Source organism: Bubalus kerabau, chromosome 4 (genome assembly GCF_029407905.1).
Source record: "Bubalus kerabau isolate K-KA32 ecotype Philippines breed swamp buffalo chromosome 4, PCC_UOA_SB_1v2, whole genome shotgun sequence".
NCBI lineage: Eukaryota > Metazoa > Chordata > Mammalia > Artiodactyla > Bovidae > Bubalus > Bubalus kerabau.
This window is the reverse complement of record NC_073627.1, coordinates 63,561,919-63,585,730: the sequence shown is the minus strand read 5'-3', so window position 1 is coordinate 63,585,730 and position 23,812 is coordinate 63,561,919. Positions and strand designations below refer to the sequence as shown.

At 40.9% G+C, this 23,812-nt stretch overlaps 1 protein-coding gene and 1 long non-coding RNA gene across 2 annotated transcripts in view; one reads left to right on the top strand and one right to left on the bottom strand.

Annotated features, from left to right (window-relative positions):
• CA10 (carbonic anhydrase 10) overlaps positions 1–23,812 on the bottom strand; it is an 841,230-nt gene that overhangs the window by 525,690 nt on the left and 291,728 nt on the right. The gene's annotated exons all lie outside the window — the stretch shown is intronic.
• Positions 1,031–21,913, top strand: LOC129649779 (uncharacterized). Its single transcript, XR_008713250.1, has 3 exons — positions 1,031–1,162; positions 19,147–19,245; positions 20,487–21,913. It is a non-coding gene; the product is annotated as an uncharacterized LOC129649779 (long non-coding RNA).

Below are 23,812 nucleotides of genomic sequence, written 5' to 3'. Positions count from 1 at the left end.
GTATTTTTTGGTTGCAATGGTGGATGATATTGTTCTTTCTCTTTCTGATTTTCATTGTTGCATGTGTTCTAAGTAGCTTCAGTTGTGTCCAGCTGTCTGTGATCAACCAGATTGAAACCCGCCAGGCTCTTCTGTCTATGGGATTCTGCAGGCAAGAGTACTGGAATGGGTTCCTGCGCCCTCATCCAGGGGATCTTCCCAACCCCTGGGATTAAACTTGCATCTCTTAGGTCTCCTGCATTGGCCGGCAGGTTCTTTAACATTAGTGTCACCTGGGAAGCCAGTTTTTATTGTTAGTATACAGGAATGCAAGGGATTTCTATGTACTAATTTTGTATTGTGCAACTTTACTATATTCATTTATTAGCTCTAATAACTTTCAGGTGGCATCTTTAAGGTGTTCTATGTTCTATGTATAGTATCATGTCATCTGCAATCTTCAAACAGTGAGGGTTTTATTTCTTCTTTTCTAATCTGGATTCCTTTACTTTCTTTTTATTTTTTCTTTTTTTGTTCTCTGATTGCTGTGGCTAGGACTTCCAAAACTATGTTGAATAACAGTGGTGAGAGTGGGCACCCTTGTCCTGTTGCTGATCTTAGAGCAAACACTTCAGTTTTTCATGTTGAGAATAATATTTGCTGTGGGTTTGTTGTATATGGCCTTTTCCCAGGCTGTTGTTCAGTGGATTACTCATGTTCCATTGTTTGCAACCCCGTGGACTGAAGCACGCCAGGCCTCTCTGTCCTACACCATCTCCTGGAGCCAGCTCAGACAAATCTTTATTGAGTTGGTGATGCCATCCAACCATCTTGTCCTCTATTGTACCCTTTTCCTCCTGCCTTCAATGTTTCCCAGCATCAAGGTCTTTTCTAATGAGTCAGCTCTTCGCATCAGGTGGCCAAAGTATTGTGGCTTCAGCTTCAGTATCAGCCCTTCCAATGAATATTCAGGATTGAATTCCCAGGTGGCACTAGTTGTGAAGAACCCACCTGCAAATGCAGACATGTAAGAGATATAGGTTTGATCCCTGAGTCAAAGATCCCCTGGAAGAGGGCACGACAATCCAATTCCAGTATTCTTGTCTGGAGAATGCCGTGGAGAGAGGAGCCTGGCAGGCTGCAGTCCACGAGGTTACAAAAGAGTTGGTCATGACTGAAGCAAGTAGGCACGCACACAAATGTTCCTTTTATGCCTACTTTCTGGAGAATTTTTGTCATAAATGGGTGTTGAATTCTGTGGAAAGCTTTCTCTGTATCTGTTGAGATGATCACATGGATTTTATCTTTCAAATTGTTAATACGGTGTATTACATTGATTGATTTGCATATATTGAAGAATCCTTGCATACATGGAATACAGCCCACTTAATCATGATGTATGATCCTTATAATGTGTTTTTGGATTCTGCTATAATTTTGTTGAGGATTTTTGCATTTACTTTCACCAGTGATATTTTCTTTATTGTTGCAGTTTTGTTTGGTTTTGGTATAAGAGTGATAGTGGCCTTGTAGAACAAGTTTGGGAGTTTTCCTCCCTCTTTAATTTTCTGAAGGATTTTGAGCAGGATAGGTTTTAGCTCTTCTCTAAACCTTTGGTAGAATTCACCTGCTAAACCATCTGGCCGTGGACTTTTGTTTTTGGAAAATCTTTTATTAGAATTCTGATTTCTATGCTTGCAATACATCTGCTTTTATTTTCTATCTTTTCTTGGTTCAGTTTTGGAAGGTTATTTTTTTTTTCCCTAAGAATTTGCCCATTTATTTGAGTTTGTTCATTTTATTGGCATATAGTTGCTTGTAGTACTTTCATGATTATTTTTATTTCTGTGTTGTCTATTATATCTTATTTTTCTTTTCTAATTATATTTATTTTATTATTATTCTTATTTTGATGAGTCTGGCTAATGGTTTTTCAATTTTATTTTCTGCAAAAATAATCTTTTAGTTTAATTGATCTTTGCTACAGTCTCCTTAATTTCTTTTTCATTTATTTCTGCTCTGATATTTAGGATTTCTTTTCTTTTACTAACTTTAAGGTTACTTTGGTAACCTTATTCTTTTTCTAGTTGCTTTACTTGTAAGGTTAGATTGCTTATTTGAAGTTTTTTTTGTTTTGAGAGGTACGGTTATATTGCTATAAACTTCCCTCTTAGCACTGCTTTTGGTGTATTCTGTAAGTTTTGAGCTGTCATGCTTTGTTTGTCATTTGTTTCTAAGGTATTTTTGATTTCCACTTTGATCACTTCAATGACCTCTCGTTTATTCAGAAGTGTGTTGTTTAGCCTCCATGTGTGTGTGTGTTTTATAGTTTTTTCCTTGTAGTTGATTTCTAATCTCATAGCATTGTGATAAAAAAAAAATGCTTGAAAGGATATCTATTTTTCAAAAAATTGCCAAGGATTGATTTGTGATACAAGATGTGACATAAGATGTGCTAGAGAATGTTGCATGTGCACTTGAGAAAAAAAAATGAAATCTACTCTTTGTGGATGAAACATCCTGTAGATATCAATTAGGTCCAACAAGTGCAATGAATTTCTGTCTGGATGATCTGTCCACTAGTGTGAATGGGTGATTAAAGTGTATCACTATTGTTGTGTTACTGTTGATTTCCCATCTAATGGTTGTTAGCATTTGCTCTGGGGCTTTCTGGGTGGTGCTAGTGGTAAAGAACTTGCCTACCAATGCAGAAGACAAAAGAGACATGGGTTCAAACCCAGGGTCAGGAAGATCCCCTGGAGGAGGTCATGGCAACCCACTCCAGTATACTGGCCAGAGAATCCCATGGACAGAGGTGCCTGGTGGGCTACAGTCCATAGGGTCACAAAGAGTCAGACATGACTGAAGCGACTTGGTATGCACAGCACAGCACAGCACACAGCCACAGCATTTGCCTTATGTATTGAGGTGCCAGTATGTTGGGGATATGTATATTTATAATTGTCTTATCTTCTTGGATTGATCCCTTGATCATTACATAGTGTCCTTTCTTGTCTCTTGTAACGGTTTTTATTTTAAAGTATGTTTTATCTGATATAAGTATTGCTACTTTTGCTTTCAATTTCAATCTGTATGAATATCTTTTTAAGGTCCCTCACTTTCAGTCTGTATGCATGTCTAGGTCTGAGGTTGGTCTCTTATAGACAGTATATACAGGGGTCTTGTTTTGTATCCATTCTGCCAATCTGTGACTTTTGGTTGGAGTATTTAATCCATGTACATTTAGGGTAATTATTGATGTGTATGATTGTATTATTATTTATTTCATTTTGGGGGGTATTTAGGCCTTTTCTATCGCTTGTGTATCATGTCTAGAGAATTTCCCTTGTCATTTGTTGTAAAGCTAGCTTGGTGGTGTGGACTTGTCTTAAATTTGGTTTGTCTGTCCAGTTTTTGGTTTCTCCTTTGAATCTCAATAAGTTCCTTGGTGGAACTCACTGTAAAGTAATCATTGTAGGTTTTCCCTCTTTCATCACTTTAACTATATCCTTCCACTCCCTTCTGGCCTGCAGAGATTCCACTGAAAGATCAGCCATTAGCTTTATGGGGATCCCCTTGTAAGTTCTTGTTGCTTTTCCATTGCTGCTTTTATTTATTTATTTATTTATTTTCCTTTGTGTTGAAGTTTTCTTAGTTTCATTAATAGGTGTCTTGGCATGTTTCTCCTTGACTTTACCCTGTATGGGACTCTCTGGGCTTCCTAGACCTGGGTGACTATTTCCTTTCCCATGTTCAGGAATTTTTCAACTATAATCTCCTCACATATTTTCTCATATTCTTTTTTTCCTTCTTCTGCTACCCCATAATTTGATTGTTGGTGCATTTATTATTGTCCCCTAGGTCTCTGAGACTGTTCTCATTTCTTTTTATTCTCTTGTTTATTCTGTTCTGCTTCAGTTATTTCCATCATCCTATCTTCCAGCTAACTTATCCATTTTTCTGCCTTAATAATTCTATTGGTTCACTCTAGCGTAGTTTTAATGTCAGTTTTTTTGTTGTTGTTCATTGCTGATTACCTATTGTTTATTTCATCTAGGTCCTTGCAGAACATTTCTTGTTCCTTCTTGCTTCATGCCTCCAGTCTATATATCTGTGCCTCCATTTTATTTTCAAGATTTTGAATGATCTTTATCATCATTAATATGTATTTTTATTTTTTTAGGTAAACAGCCTTTTCCTCTTCATGTGCTTGGTCTTGTGGATTTTATAATGTTCTTTTCTCTTCTGCATATTTGTCTGTCTTTTCATTTTGTTTAGTTTGGTATGTTTGGGGTTTCCTTTCTGTATGCTAGGAGTTCAGAGTTCTCTTAATTATGGAGTCTTCCTCCTGTGGGTCGGGTTGGACCAGTGCCTTTTGAAGTTTTTCTGGTTGGTAGGACTTGTGTCTGTGTTCTGGTGGATGGAACTGGGTCTTGTCTATCAGAAGTGCAGTGCCATGTCCAGTAGTGTTTTGGGGTTTGGTATGACTTTGGGCAGCCTGTCCACTAATGTGCAGGGTTGTATTCCTGTTTTGCTAAAGTACTGGCATGGTGCATCTGGCAGTGGAGCTTGCTGGCCTTCAGGTGAGGTTTGATCTTAGTGTTGAGATGGAGGCCTTTGAGAGAGCTCTCACTGATAAACGTGCCATGGGGTCAGGAATTCTTTGGTGGCCTAATGTCCTGGACTTGGTTCTGCCATCTCCGCGGTTCAGGCCCAACCAATTACTGTTGCACCAAGAATTCACAGTCTACACAGTACAGAAGACAAAACTCTAAGGCTTGTGGTGAATGCAACACTTACCAGCCCAGTATACACAAAGAAACTCACACTCTTACTAAGAGAAAATAAGAGGAAAAAAGAGAACAACAACAACAACAAAAATGATAAAAACTAGAGTCAAAAATGAAGAGACTAATGACGTAAATAAAGGAACTTATAACTGAAAATGAATACAAAAAATTAGACTAGCAAGAATACAAAATCAATACCATGGAAAAATGCAATATACATAAAGGTCATTGTAAAACCAAGGGAATGAAATAAAGTGAATTTATATGAAAATAAGATGTTCTTGCAAAAAAAAAATAGGTTATAAAAGATTAAAAATGAATAATACAGAAAACAATATTAGAACAATATTAAAAAGAAAAAAGTGAGAAAACCATATATTGAGTAGTAGTAAGAGGACGGCTCTTGCGATTCATCTGTTTTTCCACTACACATAGTGTATTTCAGTCAATCTCCCTATTCAGAATATCCTCCAATATTTCTAGAAAGGTCTCTGGACCTGTTGTGGGCAGTATTAGATGAGCTTAGTTTCAGATCTGAACTTACTCCAGCTTATCAGATCAGATCAGATCAGATAAGTGACTCAGTCGTGTCTGACTCTTTGCGACCCCATGTATCGCAGCACGCCAGGCCTCCCTGTCCATCACCAACTCCCAGAGTTCACTCAGACTCCCATCCATCGAGTCAGTGATGCCATCCAGCCATCTCATCCTCTGTCGTCCTCTTCTCCTCCTGCCCCCAATCCCTCCCAGTATCACAGTCTTTTCCAATGAGTCAACTCTTTGCATGAGGTGGCCAAAGTACTGGAGTTTCAGCTTTAGCATCATTCCTTCCAAAGAAATCCCAGGGCTGATCTCCTTCAGAATGGACTGGGTGGATCTCCTTGCAGTCCAAGGGACTCTCAAGAGTCTTCTCCAACACCACAGTTCAAAAGCATCAATTCTTCGGCGCTCAACCTTCTTCACAGTCCAACTCTCACATCCATACATGACCACAGGAAAAACAATAGCCTTGACTAGACGAACCTTTGTTGGCAAAGTAATGTCTCTGCTTTTGAATATGCTAGCTAGGTTGGTCATAACTTTCCTTCCAAGGAGTAAGCGTCTTTTAATTTCATGGCCGCAGTCACCATCCGTAGTGATGTTGGAGCCCCAAAAAATAAAGTCTGACACAGTTTCCACTGTTTCCCCATCTATTTCCCATGAAGTGGTGGGACCGGATGCCATGATCTTCGTTTTCTGAATGTTGAGCTTTAAGCCAACTTTTTCACTCTCCACCTTCACTTTCATCAAGAGGCTTTTGAGTTCCTATTCACTTTCTGCCATAAGGGTGGTGTCATCTGCATATCTGAGGTAATTGATATTTCTCCTGGCAATCTTGATTCCAGCTTGTGTTTCTTCCAGTCCAGCGTTTCTCATGACATACTCTGCATATAAGTTAAATAAACAGGGTGACAATATACAGCCTTGACAAACTCATTTTCCTATTTGGAACCAGTCTGTTGTTCCATGTCCAGTTCTAACTGTTGCTTCCTGACCTGCATACAGATTTCTCAAGAGGCAGATCAGGTGGTCTGGTATTCCCATCTCTTTCAGAATTTTCCACAGTTTATTTTGATCCACACAGTCAAAGGCTTTGGCATAGTCAATAAAGCAGAAATATATGTTTTTCTCTAACTCTCTTGCTTTTTCTATGATCCAGTGTATGTTGGCAATTTGATCTCTGGTTCTTCTGCCTTTTATAAAACCGGCTTGAACATTAGGAAGTTCACGGTTCACATATTGCTGAAGCCTGGCTTGGAGAATTTTGAGCATTACTTTACTAGCATGTGAGATGAGTGCAATTGTGAGGTAGTTTGAGCATTCTTTGGCATTGCCTTTCTTTGGGATTGGAATGAAAACTGACCTTTCCAGTCCTGTGGCCACTGCTGAGTTTTCCAAATTTGCTGGCATATTGAGTGCGGCACTTTCACAGCATCATCTTTCAGGATTTGGAATAGCTCAACTGGAATTCCATCACATCCACTAGCTTTGTTCGTAGTGATGCTTTCTAAGGCCCACTTGACTTCACATTCCAGGATGTCTGGCTCTAGGTCAGTGATCACACCATCGTGATTATCTGGGTCCTGAAGATCTTTTTTGCACAGTTCTTCTGTGTATTCTTGCCATCTCTTCTTAATATCTTCTGCTTCTGTTAGGTCCATACCATTTCTGTCCTTTATTGAGCTCATCTTTGCATGAAATGTTCCTTTGGTATCTCTGATTTTCTTGAAGAGATCCCTAGTCTTTCCCATTCTGTTGTTTTCCTCTATTTCTTTGCATTGATCGCTGAAGAAACCTTTCTTATCTCTTCTTGCTATTCTTTGGAACTCTGCATTCAGATGTTTATATCTTTCCTTTTTGCTTCTCTTCTTTTCACAGCTATTTGTAAGGCCTCTGCAGACAGCCATTTTGCTTTTTTGCATTTCTTTTCTATGGGAATGGTCTTGATCCCTGTCTCCTGTACAATGTCACGAACCTCTGTCCATAGTTCATCAGGCACTCTGTCTATCAGATCTAGTCCCTTAGATCTATTTCTCACTTCCACTGTATAATCATAAGGGATTTGATTTAGGTCATACCTGAATGGTCTAGTGGTTTTCCCTACTTTCTTCAATTTCAACCTGAATTTGGTCATAAGGAATTCATGGTCTGAACCACAGTCAGCTCCTTGTCTTGTTTTTGCTGACTGTATAGAGCTTCTCCATCTTTGGCTGCAAAGAATATAATGAATCTGATTTTGGTGTTGACCATCTGGTGATGTCCATGTTTAGAGTCTTCTCTTGTGTTGTTGGAAGAGGGTGTTTGTTATGACCAGTGCATTTTCTTGGCAAAACTCTATTGCTCCCAAAGTCCACATTTGCCCCTAAAGACCAGTTTCAGGCTAATTTTAAGGATTTAACCCATTGCTACAGGAGCTAATTCTCTTCCTCTTCTGTCATTCAGCCCATGGTGTTCCTCTTTGGTTGTGGGTACAGCTCTGCTTGTGGGCCACTTTCTATTGTTTCTTCACCACCTATGCAAGAGGTGGCCAGGGCCAAAGCTTATTTGGGCTCACTTGCTAACTTGAGGTGGGGAAAGGGAGGGGTATGACAGCCACAACTGGGATTATGAGGAGTGCCTGCAGTGGCAGAGACCTACTAGATGTTGTTACAGTCTGAGGCAGGTCATGTGCCCTCCCAAAGGAACTGGCCCCAGTTCATGGAACCCTAAGTACAGCCAAGTTGCTCAGGCTCCTACCAATGTGTGGGCAGTAACCCTTGCCTGCTCACAGCCTGGTTGTAGCTACTTTGGTAGTGGCTAGGGGCTTATGTTTCACCCTCTGGGATCATAAACTGCAGTCATGTCTAGTCCTGCTGCTAGTGCTCATACCGGTTTTGCTGATTTTGGTGGCCAACCGTGGATTTAGAGTGTCCTTGCTTCTCCGAGACACCCAGCTGTATTGGACAAGCCCCTTCAGAGTATTCTTGCAGCAGCCAACCGCAGTCCTTTCCCTGGGACCTGACACCCAGGACTGAGCCTCAGCACTCTGCTTCCACTTTCTGCTGTGGGCACAGCCCTGTGAGCCACTTTTAGGCTGGGAAGTCCTTTTTGGCAACAAACTCTGTAGTGGAGTCTCTCCGTTTTGCCATCTGAGCACCCACTGCCATAGGCCCCTCTGAGGTTCTGAAATTTCCTCCCACCTGTGAGGGAGTTTCTGAACATGCAGAAAATTTTTCTCCTTCATAACTCGCTCTGTGAGGTGCATGTCTTCATCCTCAAATCCTTTATCATTTTTTACCTTTATCTTTTGCCTTACCCAATTTTAGGGAGATCGGACTGCTATTTTGGAAGTCTGGGATCTTCTGTCAGTGCTCAGAAGGAGTTTTGTAGGAGTTGTTCCATATGCAGATGAATCTTTTATATATTTGTGGGGAAGGAGCCCATCTCGCATCTTATTCCTCTGCTACCTTGGACGTCCTCCTCACTCCCTTCACACCTTCTTAATCCATTCCCTTGTCAATGGATATTAGGGTTGCTTCTATGTCTTGGTTATCGTAAATAATGCTGTAATGAACATTGGTGTTCAAATATTTTTTTCAAATTATGTTTCATATAACAAATAGGTGTTGAAATTTGTCAAAAGGTTTCTCTGCATCTATTGAGATGATTATAAAGGTTTTATTTTTCAGTTTGTTAATGCAGTGTATCACATTGATTGATTTGTGTATACTGAAGGATTTTTGCATCCGAGGGATAAATTTCATTTGATTATTGTGTATGATCCTTTTAATCTGTTTTTGGATTTAGTTTGCTAGCATTGTGATGAAGAATTGTGTATCTCTGTTCATCATTGATATTGGCATGTAATTTTCCTTTAACTTATTTATTTATATATTTATTGTGATACCTTTGCTTTTGGTATCAGGATGATGGTAACTTCATAGAATGAGTTTGGGAATATTCCTTCTTCTGCAATGTTTTGAAAGAGTTTTCAAAGGATAAGTGCTAACTCTTCTATGAATGTTTGACAGAATTCATCTGTGAAACCATCGGATACAGGACATTTGTTTGTTGGAGGTTTTTTAATCACAGTTTTATCACAGTTTCAATTTCAGTACTTGTAGTTGATCTGTTCATACTTTATATTTCTCCCTGGTTCAGTCTTAGGAAGGTTTGTCTTCTAAGAATTCATTCATTTCTTCTCTGTCATCCATTTCATTGGCATATGGACTTTCCAGGTGACACTAGTGGTAAGGAACCTGCCTGCCAAAGCATGAGATGTAAGACATGAGTTCAGTCCCTAGGTGTGAAAGATCCCCTGGAGGAGGGTATGGCAACTCACTCCAGTATTCTTGCCTGGAGAATCCCATGGTCAGAGGAACCTGGCAGGCTACAGTCCATAGGGTCGCACAGAATAGGGCACAACTAAAGCGACTTTAGCATGCTTGGCAGGTATTATTGGCATATAGTTGCTTCTAGTAGTCTCTTATCATCTTTTTTATTTCTTGGTGGTAGTTGTAACTTTTCCTTTTTCATTTCTAATTTTATTGATTTGAGCCTTTTTGCTTTTTCCTGATGAGTCTAGCTAAAGATTTATCAATTTTGTTTATCATCTTAAATGACCAGCTTTTATAGGCACTGATTTTTGTTTGTTTATTTCTATTTGTTCTGTTTGTTTCTATTTCATTTATTTCTGCTCTTATCTTTATGATTTCTTTCCTTCTACTAATATTTCTTTCTTACAAGTTTAGGTTTTGTTTGTTCCTGTTTCTCTAGTTGCTTTAGATGTAAGGTTAAGTTGTTTATTTGAGGTTTTTCTCTTCAGGAACCTTTAAAGAAAAGATTTCTGCTTGAAAAGACATCAGCAGTGAAATAGATTTAGTGCTACTTTGACTCATCTCACCACTTAGCTCCCCCTAAAATATGTTCAGCCCAAATAAGCTCTTTGTGGTTCCACTAACCTGTACTGCCCACAATGGTACCACTGTCTAGAATGACCTTCCCGATAAAGTCCATGCAAAGAGAACTTTCTCATCATTAAAAATTAAAGTCAAAGAGACCCCAGTAGGAATATTTCCAAATCTGTTACTTCTTCCACTTTCTACACTTTTGATGGATCTCATGTCCCACATTTGTACAACTAGGGCAGTCTTTATTTTAATATTAATAAAATTTCTTGTATTTATTATTAATATTTGATATTAATACAACCTGTAATTTTGCACGTCTGTTTCCATAAAAAATTAGAATTTTTTTTGAACACAGACTTCTACTCATTGTTGTTACACTTAGTGCCTGCTATATAATAAATTCATAGGTAATATAGTTTCATTTTAAAACAAGAATAAAAAGTAGTCAAAACTTGATATACACTAGTGGAAGAAGAGACAAAAGATTAGCAATAGGGACGATTGCATTTTACAGAGTATTATTTTATGACAGACCAGGTATCTGGCATTTATTCAGAATGTCTATTTAATGTCTGATCACTCTTCCCAGATGAAATGGGAAGGGAAGATCCAAATCTATGGATACAGTCTTATTTATCAGGATTGTGAAGCCTGAATACCAGAAGAAATAAGAATTTGATAGCATTATCATCGATGCAAAAATTCAAAGTTGGCTTACCAAATGAAAGAAAGAAAAAATAATTATTTGAGATGCAAAATCAAAGGAAGAAAGTAGATGAGGGAGGAGACATGCAATCAGTTCAATCCCTCAGTCGAGATGGACTCTTTGTGATCCAAAGGACGGCAGTATGCCAAGCTTCCCAGTCCATCATCAACTCCCAGAGCTTGCTCAAACTCATGTCCATTGAGTCAGTGATGCCATCCAATCATTTCATCCTCTATCGTCCCCTTCTTCTACTGCCTTCAATCTTTCCTAGCATCAGGGCCTTTTCCAATGAGTCAGTACTTCGCATCAGGTGGCCAAATTATTGGAGTTTCAGTTTCAGCATCTGTCCTTCCAATGAATATTCAGGACTGATTTCCTTTAGGGTTGACTGGCTGGATCTCCTTGCACTCCAAGGGACTCTCAAGAGTCTTCTCCAACACCACAATTCAAAAGCATCAATTCTCTGGCACTCAGCTTTTTTATGGTCCAACTCTCACATACATACATGACTACTGCAAAAACCATATCTTTGACTAGATGGACCTTTGTTGAGAAAGTAATGACTGTGCTTATTAATACACTGTCTACCTTGGTCATAGCTTTTCTTCCTCTTCCAAGGAGCAAGGGTCTTTTCATTCCATGGCTGCAGTCACCATCTGCAGTGACTTTGAAACCTAAGAAAATATTCTGTCACTGTTTCCACTGATTCCCCATCTATATATATCTTGAGAGTCCCTTGGACTGCAAGGAGATCCAACCAGTCCATTCTGAAGGAGATCAGCCTTGGGATTTCTTTGGAAGGAATGATGCTAAAGATGAAAGTCCAGTACTTTGGCCACCTCATGCGAAGAGTTGACTTATTGGAAAAGACTCTGATGCTGGGAGGGATTGGGGGGCAGGAGGAGAAGAGGACAATAGAGGATGAGATGGCTGGATGGCATCACTGACTCGATGGACATGAGTCTGAGTGAACTCTGGGAGTTGGTGATGGACAGCGAGGTCTGGCATTCTGTGATTCATGGGGTCCCAAAGAGTCAGACATGACTGAGCGACTGAACTGAACTGAACTGTTGCCATGAAGGGATGGGACCAGATGCCATGATCTTATTTTTCTGAATGGTGAGTTTTAAGCCAACTTTTTCACTCTTCTCTTTCACTTCATTAAGAGGCATTTTAGTTCTTCACTTTCTGCAATAAGGGCAGTGTCATCTGTGTATCTGAGGTTATTGGTATTTCTCCCAGCAATCTTGATTCCAGCCTGTTCTCCATCTAGTCCAGTATTTTGCATGAGGTACTCTGCATATAAGTTAAATAAGCAGGGCAACAATATGCAGCCTTGATGCACTCCTTTCTCAATTTTTCCAGAAAAGCATCTACTTCTGCTTTATTGAGTATGCCAAAGCCTTTGACTGTGTGGATCACAATAAACTGTGGAAAATTCTGAAAGAGATGGGAATATCACACCACCTGACCTGCCTCTTGAGTAATATGTATGCAGGTCAGGAAGCAACAGTTAGAACTGGACATGATTGATTATATTATGTGTAGCCAAAGATGGAGAACCACTATAGAGTCACCAAAAACAAGACCAGGAGCTGACTGTGGCTCAGATCATGAACAGCAGGAAAAACCACTAGATCATTCAGTCATGACCTAAATCAAATCCCTTATTTTTATACAGGGGAAATGACAAATAGATTCAAGGGATTAGATCTGATAGACAGAGCACCTGAAGAACTATGGATGGAGGTTTGTGACATTGTACAGGAGGCAGGGATCAAGACCATCCCCAAGAAAAAGAAATACAAGAAGTCAAAGTGGTTGTAGGAGGAGGCCTTACAAATAGCTGAGGAAACAAGAGAGGCTAAAGGCAAAGGAGAAAAGGAAAGGTAAACCCATTTGAATGCAGCGTTCCAAAGAATAGCAAGGAGAGATAAGAAAGCCTTCCTCAGAGATCAATGCAAAAAATACAGGAAAAGAGTAGACTGGCAAAGACTAGAGATTTCTTCAAGAAAATTAGAAATACCAAGGGAACATTTCATGCAAAAATAGGCATGTCGGGGGAATGTGTCATTTTCTTGGTTCTGTCTTGCCATAGCAAAAATTTGAAGCTGTGGTTCAGTGTTACAGCTCGGTTGTGTGTGTGTGTGTGTGTGTGTGTGTGTGTGTGTGTGTGTGTGTGTGTGAAAGTCTCTCAGTCATGTCCAACTCTTTGCGACCCCATGGACTGTATATTCCATGAAATTCTCCAGGCCAGAATACTGGAGTAGGTAGCCTTTCCCTTCTCAAGGGGATCTTCCCAACCCATGGATCAAACCCAGGTCTCCCACACTGTGGGCAGAATCTTTACCAGCTAAGCCACAAGGGAAGCGCCTACAGCTCAGTTTTATTCAGCAAGCAAAGGATAGTACACTCTAGAGGTGTGAGGGTGGGTGACCCCAAAAGAGAGGCATCAATCTATCTTGGCTTTCTCCTTCTATGTTTGTATCCTCCACCCCCTAAGCCTGCCCCATGCAAATTTGACTAGCCAAGAAGGGGATGTGTTTGCTTCCCCTGAAGTTCTCACTCTGGTCCATGGATTTTCTTGTGTTCCATTTTCATAGGCTTTTCCCTTTGTCTTTTAGCCACTGCTATTTTTGAACTCCTTTTTCCCATTCTAACTACCTAACATTCCCTGCTCAAGAGATGGGAGGCCCAATTCATTTGGAATAGTGTTGTCGATGTCTCTCTGGCTACTTCCTGCTGAGCTGGGATGGTCACGGGCATTGGGCCTCCCCATCTTGCTAGTCTCAAGCCTCAGAGTCCTTATACTGGTGTCCATCTAAGGGTGAGTGATATTTTCCATGGTTGGGTGTAGTTTTATATAACCTTGTTGAACTGGCATTGCATGTTGTGGTTTGTTGACAGGTATAGTGAGTGTCCTCTTCTGTTTTTTTTCCATGGCTTGACTCATGAGTTGTGAATCCAGGAGTCGTGTCCTGGTCCTTTGACTGCTGTGGGGTAGAAAATATTACAGGGTAGGGGCCCTTCCATGTGGGCTGGAGTTGAGCCTTTGGAGACCCATCTTTCCAGACTTTAATTAGGACTTGAGTCCTTGGAGCATATAGTGGTGGCTCTTTAGAATCTTTTGGGTCCTGGTTGACACCCCACAAGCGTATATCTTGCTGGGAGTGACCAATGTCCATGGCATAAGACCAGAGTGTCTGCACCTCTGGATCTATGAAGAAGTCATTGACATAAAAAAAAAAATGGTCTCCCATATAGCATCTCATAAAGACTAACAGGAACCTGTTCCTTAGGGGCAATACAGATGCAGGGGAGAGCTATTTGTACAGCCTCCTTCCAACCCAGGGAGGTCTCTTGGGATATACACACACACACACACACACACACACACACACACATATATATATAATCACTGATTTTAAAAATTGGTTGGCTCTTTCTACTTTTCCTCAAGACTGAGGCCTCCAGGCACAATGGAGATAAGTAATACTCAAAGTTTTAGAGACCCCTTAAGTGACTTTAGAAGTAAATGATATCCGATTGTCACTTTGTAATGACCTGGGCAGACCAAATCTTGAAAGGATTTCACTGAGCAGTTTTTGTTTTTTGTTTTGTTTTTTTGTTTGTTTGTTTGTTTGTTTGTTTTTGCCCCTGCTCAACTTTCTCAGTCCAGGTGGGAAAGACTTCACTCCATCATATGAATATATCTATCATGGTTAGTAGGTATTTATACCCTTAAGAAATTGGCATCTGGGTGAAGTTTATCTTCCAGTCCTCTCCTGGGTAGGACACATGCCATTGGATGGGCTGGGCCAGCTGGGATCATAGAGCTCCTTGGAGGCTGTTTAACTGGCATGTGGGACAAAAGGAGACTATTGCCTTATAGTCCTTTGGAGGTCTGTTACTCTGATGGAACTTTCTAGTAATCTTTGGAGGGCTTTCTCCACTAAATGAGTGATGGCATGTAAGGAATTAACCAACTTCCATTGGAGGTTCCTAGGCAGAAATAGGAGTCCCTTCTTTTGAAAACACCTCATATGATCTTCTTAAAAGCCCTCACTCTTAGGTTTAAGAGTCTCATCTAGTGGGAAAAACACTAGCCCATTCAGGTATGACCTAAATCAAATCCCTTATGATTATACAGTGGGAGTAAAAAATAGATTTAAGGGATTAGATCTGATAGACAGAGTGCCTGAAGAACAGTGGATGGAGGCAGGGATTAAGACCACGTCAAGAAAAAGAAATGCAAAAAGGCAAAATGGTTCTCTGCAGAGGCCTTACAAATAGCTGTGAAATGAAGTGAAAGGAAAGAAGAAAAGGAAAGATATAGCCATTTGAATGTAGAGTTCTAAAGAATAGCAAGGAAGGATAAGAAAGCATTTCTCAGTGATCAATGCAAAGAAACAGAGGAAAACAATAGAATGGGAAAGAAGAGAGATCTTCTCAAGAAAATTAGAGATATCAAGGGCATTTCATGCAAAGATGGGCACAATAAAAGACAGAAATGGCATGGACCTAAGAGAAGCAGAAGATATTAAGGAGAGGTGGCAAGAATACACAGAAGAACTATACATAAAAGGTCTTCATGACCCAGATAACCATGATGGTGTGATCACTCACCTAGAGCCAGACATCCTGGAATGTGAAGTCAAATGGTCCTTAGGAAGCATCACTGTGAACAAAGCTAGTGGAGGTGATGGAATTCCAGTTGAGCTATTCCAAATCCTGAAAGATGATGCTGTGAAAGTGCTGCACTCAATATGCCAGCAAATTTGGAAAACTCAGCAGTGGCCACAGGACTGGAAAGGTCAGTTTTCATTCCAATCCCAAAGAAACGCAATGCCAAAGAATGCTCAAACTACCACACAATCACACTCATCTCACATGCTAGTAAAGTAATGCTCAAAATTCTCCAAGCTAGGCCTCAATAGTACACGAACCGCGAACTTTCAGATGTTCAAGATGGATTTTGAAAATGCAGAGGAACCAGAAATCAAATTGCTGACATCCACTAGATCATCAAAAAAGGAAGAGAATCCAGAAAAGCATCTACTTCTGCTTTATTGAGTATGCCAAAGCCTTTGACTGTGTGGATCACAACAAACTATGGAAAATTCTGAAAGAGATGAGAATACCAGACCACCTGTCCTGTCTCTTGAGTAATATGTATGCAGGTCAGGAAGCAACAGTTAGAACTGGAAATCGAACAACAGACTGGTTAAAAATTGAGAAAGGAATACGTCAAGGCTGTATATTGTCAGCCTGCTTATTTAAATTATATGCAGAGTACATCATGATAATCGTTGGGCTAGATGAAGCACAAGCTGGAATCAAGATTTCAGGGAGAAATATCAACAGCCTCAGATATGCCCATGACACCACCCTTATGGCAGAAAGTGAAGAACTAAAGAACATCTTGATGAAACTGAAAAAGGAGAGTGAAAAAGTTGGTTAAAACTCAAGATTCAGAAAACTAAGATCATGGCATCTGGTCCCATCACTTCATTGCAAATAAATGGACAAGCAATGGAAACAATGAAAGAATTTATTTTCTTGAGTTCCAAAATCACTGCAGAAGGTGAATGCACTCATGAAATTAAAAGACGTTTGCTCCTTGGAAGAAAAGCTATGACCAACATGGACAGCATATTAAAAAGCAGAGACATTACTTTGCCACCAAAGCTCTGTCTATTCAAAGCTATGGTTTTTCCAGTAGTCATGTACAGATGTGGGAGTTGGACTATAAAGAAAGCTGAGCACTGAAGAACTGATGCTTTTGAACTGGGGTGTTGGAGAAGGCTCTTCAGAATCCCTTGAACTGCAAGGAGATCCAACCAGTCCATCCTAAAGGAAATCAGTCCTGAATATTCATTGCAAGGACTGATGTTGAAGCTGAAACTCCAATATTTGGCCACCTGATGTGAAGAACTGAGTCATTTGAAAAGACCCTAATTTGAAAAGAAAGATTGCAGGAGGGAGGAGAAGGTGATGACAGGATGAGATGTTTGGATGGCATCACTGACTCAATGGACATGAGTCTGAGTAAACTCTGGATGTTGATTATGGTCAGGGAGCCCTGGTGTGCTGCAGTCCATGGGGTTGCAAAGAGTTGGACACGACTGAGCAACTGAACTGAATTTCAGTATATGAAGGAGTTTCTGGCAAATTAGTCTGTTGATCTAAGGTGCAACCCCTATTAGGTCATTGTTCTGTAATTTTCCTCTCTTAGCAGTCTGAGCAGCTGCTTGTTTCCCTTGTGCAACCTCCATGCTCCCTTTTTGGTGTCATTTACAATCGGAGACTGAAACCTTAGTGGGCAGATGTGTTGCTTCCAAGAGCCTAAGGATTTAATCACCATATTTGATTGTGAGCCCTTGGGTGGTCAAGTGATCTCTTTCTTTCCAAATAGCAGCATGTGCATGTAGCACCAGAAAGGCATATTTGGAGTCGGTGTAAATGTCTACTTTTTCCTTTTCCCAACTCCAAAGCTTCAAACCAGGGCAATGACTCAGCTAATTGGGCTGAAGTACCTGGTGGCAAAGGTTTAGGCTCTATGGTCTCAAATTTGGAGACTACTGCATACCCAGCTCTTCTTTTCCCATCCAAGACAAAATTGCTTCCATCAGTGTATGAGATTTTCTCAGGATTCGTCAAAGGGTCTTCTGACCATCCCTTTCTGGGTGTTGTTCAAAGTTTCTAGGCAAGAGTGAAAGGGGAGAGAGCCCTTGGGGGTAGGCAGGGGAGTGGCTGTGTTAAGAACCTTGCAAGAGGATACAGTCAGGCCTGAATTTTCCATCAGCACTACTTGATATCTGAGGATTCTTTGATCAGACATCCATAAATGGCCTTGCCCATTGAGGAGCTGCTTCTCTTGGTAGCTGGTAAAAATAGCTATTTTACTCCCAAAAGAGAGTTTTAAAGCATCTTCTATCAGGACTGCAATAGCTGCAATATTTCAAATGCAGGGAAAGATCTCTTCCCAATAAGGGAGTAGGACACTCAGGGACCACCTGCAATTGGTGGGAAACTGTCCATCCCAGCAATAAAGAAGTGTTCAGGTGAGTCTTTTTGCAGTTGTTTTTCCTGTAGCACCCAAAATGATACAAGTGCGGGAGGAGAAGGCTCCAGAGTAGGAGGTCCAGAGTTGGAGGTCAGGACAGAATAGGTAGCCCCTCTGTCAACCAAGAAATTTTTGGACCTACCTGCCACATCCTGATGAGACCTTGGCTCCAGTTCTGTGATGGTTATCTGTGAGAGGTGGGCTGGCTGGAGTGAACCGCTTCAGTCCTTTTGAACCATCATGAGGGAAGGTTTCATGCTTAACCCTGAGGCTCTTGTGTCCCCAGGGCAGAATGTCACCCAATGTCCCAATTGATGGCATTTGAAGCAAGCCATTTTAGGAGACCTGTCACAGTTTGGACACTCTTTGGACCAATGTCCTGCCTGTCTACAGATTAGGCACTTGCTTCCTGCCTTGTCCTTCAAGGACTTAGGGTTTGCCATAGGGCTTCCCTGGAAGGCAGCCAGGGAAGCCCTATCTGGGCATGCCTTGTCTCTTTCCTTATCTCTCTTTCCTGGGCCTTGACCTCCCTCTCCTGTTTTCTGTTATAAAAGGTATGCTGGCTGTCTAGACCATCTCATCAAAAGAGGCAGCAGGGGTCCTGCTGCTGTAGCTATCGTAACTGTATCCTGATTTCCAACGCACATTGGGGAATAAATTTGTCCTCTAAAATCACCTGTGCCTAGTAAGAGTATAAGTCCAGATTGGTAAACTTTTGGAGGCCTCTTTCCAAAAAGGCAATGGGGTTCTCACTGGAGTCCTGAGTAATTGCTGAGACCGGGCACAGTCCCACAACTAATAGGCTTCCTTCTATTTCCATGGGTGCTAAGTCTTTCTGAGGCTTATCCTACCCAGTACTGTTTCAACCTGAGAGCCAGGCCTCCCTGGATCAGGGTGAAGATCCCCAGACAGGCTGAGGTGTGACATCCTCCTGGAGATCAAATCCCTGGGCAGGTTGAGGCATGTTGACCTCCTGTGACCCCTGAACTGGCGGATCTCTGAGAAGGTTGGGGTGTGGTAACCTTCTGAGGACCAGATCCCTATGCAAGTTAAGGCAGGTTGACCTCCTGGGACCCCTAGACTGGAGTTGGGCATCCCCAAGTTCTCCAGCATGACCAGTGCTGGGTAGGATTAAGAGGTTATAATCTTAACTCATTGCGGGTTTGTCCATTGCAGATGGGAATAGATGCCATGATGTAAAGGAATCAAAGCCTGTGCCCTGAGACTGTGAACCTGGCAAAACAGCCATAAGCCTTATCCTCTTATTGCTCTGAGGTAATGTAAGTCACTGATTTTTTTTTTCCCCCTAGTCCTCCATAAGAGTAGTTTATGGTGTTTCCAATGGTAAACATTTCATTGTCATAGACCCACTTTAGGTAGTAACAGAAGTAATGACAAAGGAGTGGGTTATCTGGTCCTGTTAAGGGCATTAAGAGTATTTTAATAATAAGTGGGGTGGAGAGATGTTGCTTACAAGGGCACAGGGTCCTGGTTGAAGGGGTTAGTAAGTTGCCTAAGGACAAATTGATAAGAGGCAACAGACCAGATGTTCCATAAAAGTGGAGTAGAGATTTGACCCAGGGGTATGTTTGTAACTTTAGGAGAAGAGTGGTATAAGGGTTTGGGCCCAAACAGCCTGCAGGGTTAACTCCTAAAGTGGCCAACATTATCCCTGGAAGCCCAGTTGCCTTTGAAGGGATGCCAGCAGATGGACTTCTATCAGGCATTGTGTGCCTGTCACCTGCCCTAGCGGGTTCACTGAGAGATGCTGTTGTTGCACATGTTGTAGAAACATGGAAGATGAAGGCCTGTATCTCTAAAGGGATTGGATATTATACAGTCTTTCCCTCCCAAGGGCCAGCTATTTTCTGGTTGTCTCTCCAGAAGACTGTAGAGCCAACATTGTGGGACTAGTGCTCATGAAAAGAGCATAAAATAGGATGGAAGGGGGAAGGGCACAACTTTTGAAAGAATGACATAGCCCAAGGGCATAACATAAACTGATTAAAATCAAATGGGTCCAAGATAACAGACAATTCAAATTCAACTAAACCTTGATCATCAGTCTGCAAGCTAAATGACACATCCAGAGGTGTCTTGAGAGTTCCAAGGTGCTATCAAAAGACCAAGTAGTGGGTGGTTCCCCAATTTTTGGAATGATCTTCCCACTCATTATCATATGAAATTACCCAGCCCATAAAAAAACTAATCACACTACATTTCATGGCTGTCACATTCACTCTTTGAGATGGCCCACTGCCTGTGGAGTGTGCTTCTCTATGAATCCTAACAAATCTACCTCTTACTTATCTCTGTGTCTCTCACTGAATTCCTTTTTAATAAGATATCATGAACCTGAGCTTCATTAGGTCCAGAAACCAGGCACCATGGGTTTGGCCGGGTTCAAGTCCCTGCCGGGAATGACTGAGTGACTAAGCATAGCACAGAGTCCCTGCAACGTGAGTTTGAGTCCCAATCTTAGGCAAACAGTTTTAAACACAACTTTTCCCCTTTAGGAAAGATGATGACCTGCCCAATACTTTGTAAGCAGTGGCCCAGATGGAGAGAGGAGCTGAAGGATGGGAGGAAAATGCAGTGGGAAAAACATGCCAAGGAACCCGTTTCATAACTTGCCAGAAAAACTGCTAAATACCTGACCAGTGCCAACAATTTTCACTGGCTTGATGACACAAAGAAGATTAAGGACAGAAGAACCCTCACCCATTTGGGCAATAGCTACTAAAGCACAGCAGATAGAAGAGCCTTCAGGAGACACTGGGGAGTAGCCCCTGCCAGAGTCCCTCAATTGCACCCACTGCCGCTCGCCTGTTCCCAGGAGATTCGAGACAAGAAACAAGAGATTTTAAAGGATTAAGATTTTGTTAGCCATATGTCCCTCCAGCCATAGGGGCAAAGACCTCCTAACTTAACCAGAGGTCTTCTGGAATCTGAGACTGAGCCATGTGCACTTTCTGCCGAGTTTGTTTTTGTTGTCCCAGTTTCTAGCACACTAGGCTTCTTGTCACTTTCACTGCACTGAATTTCTTTCCCGTCTAGCTTCTACCATGTGAGCTTTTGCAAGTTGGGCTTCAGCTGTGCTTGGCTTCTGCCTCACAGGGGCTGAGCCGAGATTGTTTCAGACGGCTAAATCCAAGAAATAGTACCAGATATGTTAGTGAAGCGTGTAACTTCCTCAGTTCTGTCTCACCACAGCAAAACTTTGAAGTGGCAGACCAGTGTTACAGCTCAGCTTCATTCAGCAAGCAAAGGATAGTACACCCTCGAGGCATGAGGGTGGGCCAACCCTAAAGGAGAAGCCTCCATACATCTTGGCTTCCTCTTTTTATACGTTTGTCTCCTTCACCCCTTAAACCTACCCCATGCAAATTTGGCTAGCCAAGAAGGGGATGTATTTGTTTCACCTGAAGCTCTCACTATGGGTACATGGATTTTCTTTTGTCCCATTTTCACGGGCTTATCCCTTTCTTTGTCTTTTAGCCACCGCTATTTTGGACTCCTTGTTTTTTGTTTGTTTGTTTTGGTTTTTTTCCTGTTCTAACTACCTAACAGGCACAATAAAGGACAGAAATGTTGTAGACTCACAATAGGCAGTAGAAAAAGGAAAAAAGGAATTTCATGAGTCAGGCAGTAAGGATACAGAGAAGCATTTTACTTATTTCTGTCTCTGTGGTCATGGTATGCTCTGAGCTTTTGAAAATATAGCCACAGCAGACATTTGATCCATCCTTGTACTAATCACAGAAGGTAGACTGAAGGTTGCATCAAATGATAATATTGGAAAAAGAAGTAGCGGCACCACCACAGAAGACCACTGGCCAATATGGCTTTAGAACATAAAAGAATGCCTACTCAAGCTGGTACTTATGTTTCCATTTTTAAAAACATTTCTCATTTTCACAGAGCACTGTACATAGATTCAATTATAATTAAAATAAAGGTGCTTTTTAAACTATTATACTATCCTGATTTCTTAATTATTCATGTTTAGGTTGCAACATACTTATAATGACTAGTACATTCTTGGTCAGTATGATCTCTGCAATTCAGTACAGCAATTCCTGGCAGTACGACTCAGGTTTGAGTAGTAAGTACAAGTAACAGATTATGCTGTGATGCTTGCTCAAATAGGTGGCATGAAGGCTGGCCTTTTTATCATTTAAGAAAAAGTGAGGTGGTTAATAAACCATACTCCAACTTAGGTCTCTCCAGGGATCCATGGCAACACAGCAAAATAAATTCACACTGATCTAAGTGAAGCATTCTTTTAGAAACTGATCTAGCTTAGAAGACTCTCTCAAATCAATGGCTCAGGACATTAAATTCCAAAATCTTTTTGAAACAGTGAGACCCTGAACTTTCCTCATTATTGTTGGTAACTCCCTAGTCTTTTCTGAGAAGAACTTGAAGTGCTTGGAGAAAACAGGAGTTCAGAGTGAGATCAGATTAAAAGAGCATTTTCATTTAAAAGTCCAGATGCAACTGGCACTGCAGGTTGGAATGTAAACTGATACAGCCACTATGGAAGACAGTATAGAGAGTCCTTAAAAAACTAGGGATAAAACTACCATATGACCCAACAATCCCACTACTGGGCATATACCCTGAGAAAACCACAATTGAAAAAGACACATGTACCTCAAATTTCAATGAAGCAATATTTAAAATAGCTAGGACATGGAAGCAACCTAGATGTCCACTGACAGATGAATGGATAAAACAGCTGTGATACATATATACAATGAAATATTATTCAGCTATGAAAAGGAGCACATTTGAGCCAGTGTTAATGAGGTGGATGAACCTAGAGCCTATTATACAGAGTGAAGTCAGTCAGAAAGAAAAAAACAAGTAATATATATATATAATCTAGAAAGATGGTACTGATGAAACCATTTGCAGGGCACCAGTGGAAATGTAGACATAGAGAGAACAGACTTATGGACCCAGGCATCATGGAGTGGAGGGGGAGATGGCAGCAGGGAAGTAGAGAGTGGGATGAATGGAGAGAGTAATGTGGAAATATATATATATACACACACACACACACACACACACACACACACACTACCATATTTAAAATAGATAACCAGTGGGAATTTGCTGTATGACTCAGGGAACTCAAACCAGGGATCTGTGACAACCTACAGTGGTGAGATGGGTGGGAAGTGGGAGAAGGTACCAGAGGGAGGGGACATATGTATAAACTATGGCTGATTCACGCTGATGTATGGCAGAAACCAACACAATACTGTAAAGCAATTATCCTTCAGTGAAAACTAAATAGATTAAAAAAAAAAAAAAAAAAGGCTGAGATGCCTAGGAAAGTCAGCAAGGAGTGATTAGAAATATAATCAACAATGACTAGATTCTTAAAAGCTTCCTCTGTAAACACCCTGAGGCTCAACTCCAAGTTCTAACCACCATCTCCTGCTTTTGCTTATGCATTGGAAAATCAAGGAAAATCAGCAAAGTCCTCACTTTTGCAACACTTTGAGGGTTCTAAAACATTTTCTCAAAACACTCAGTTCCATTACTCTCTGATATAAATGTATACAAGTTCATCAACAATTTGGCAGTTTAACAAAAAAAAATCCTGTGCAAACTCTGGGTCACTAAACATAAAAATGTACAACCTATTCTCTTCAGGACTGATTTCCTTTAGGATAGACTGGTTGGATCTCCTTGCAGTCCAAAGGACTCTCAAGAGTCTTCTCCAACACTACAGTTCAAAAGCATCAATTCTTCGGTGCTCATCTTTCTTTATAGTCCAACTCTCATATCCATACATGCCAACTGGAAAAACCACAACTTTGACTAGATG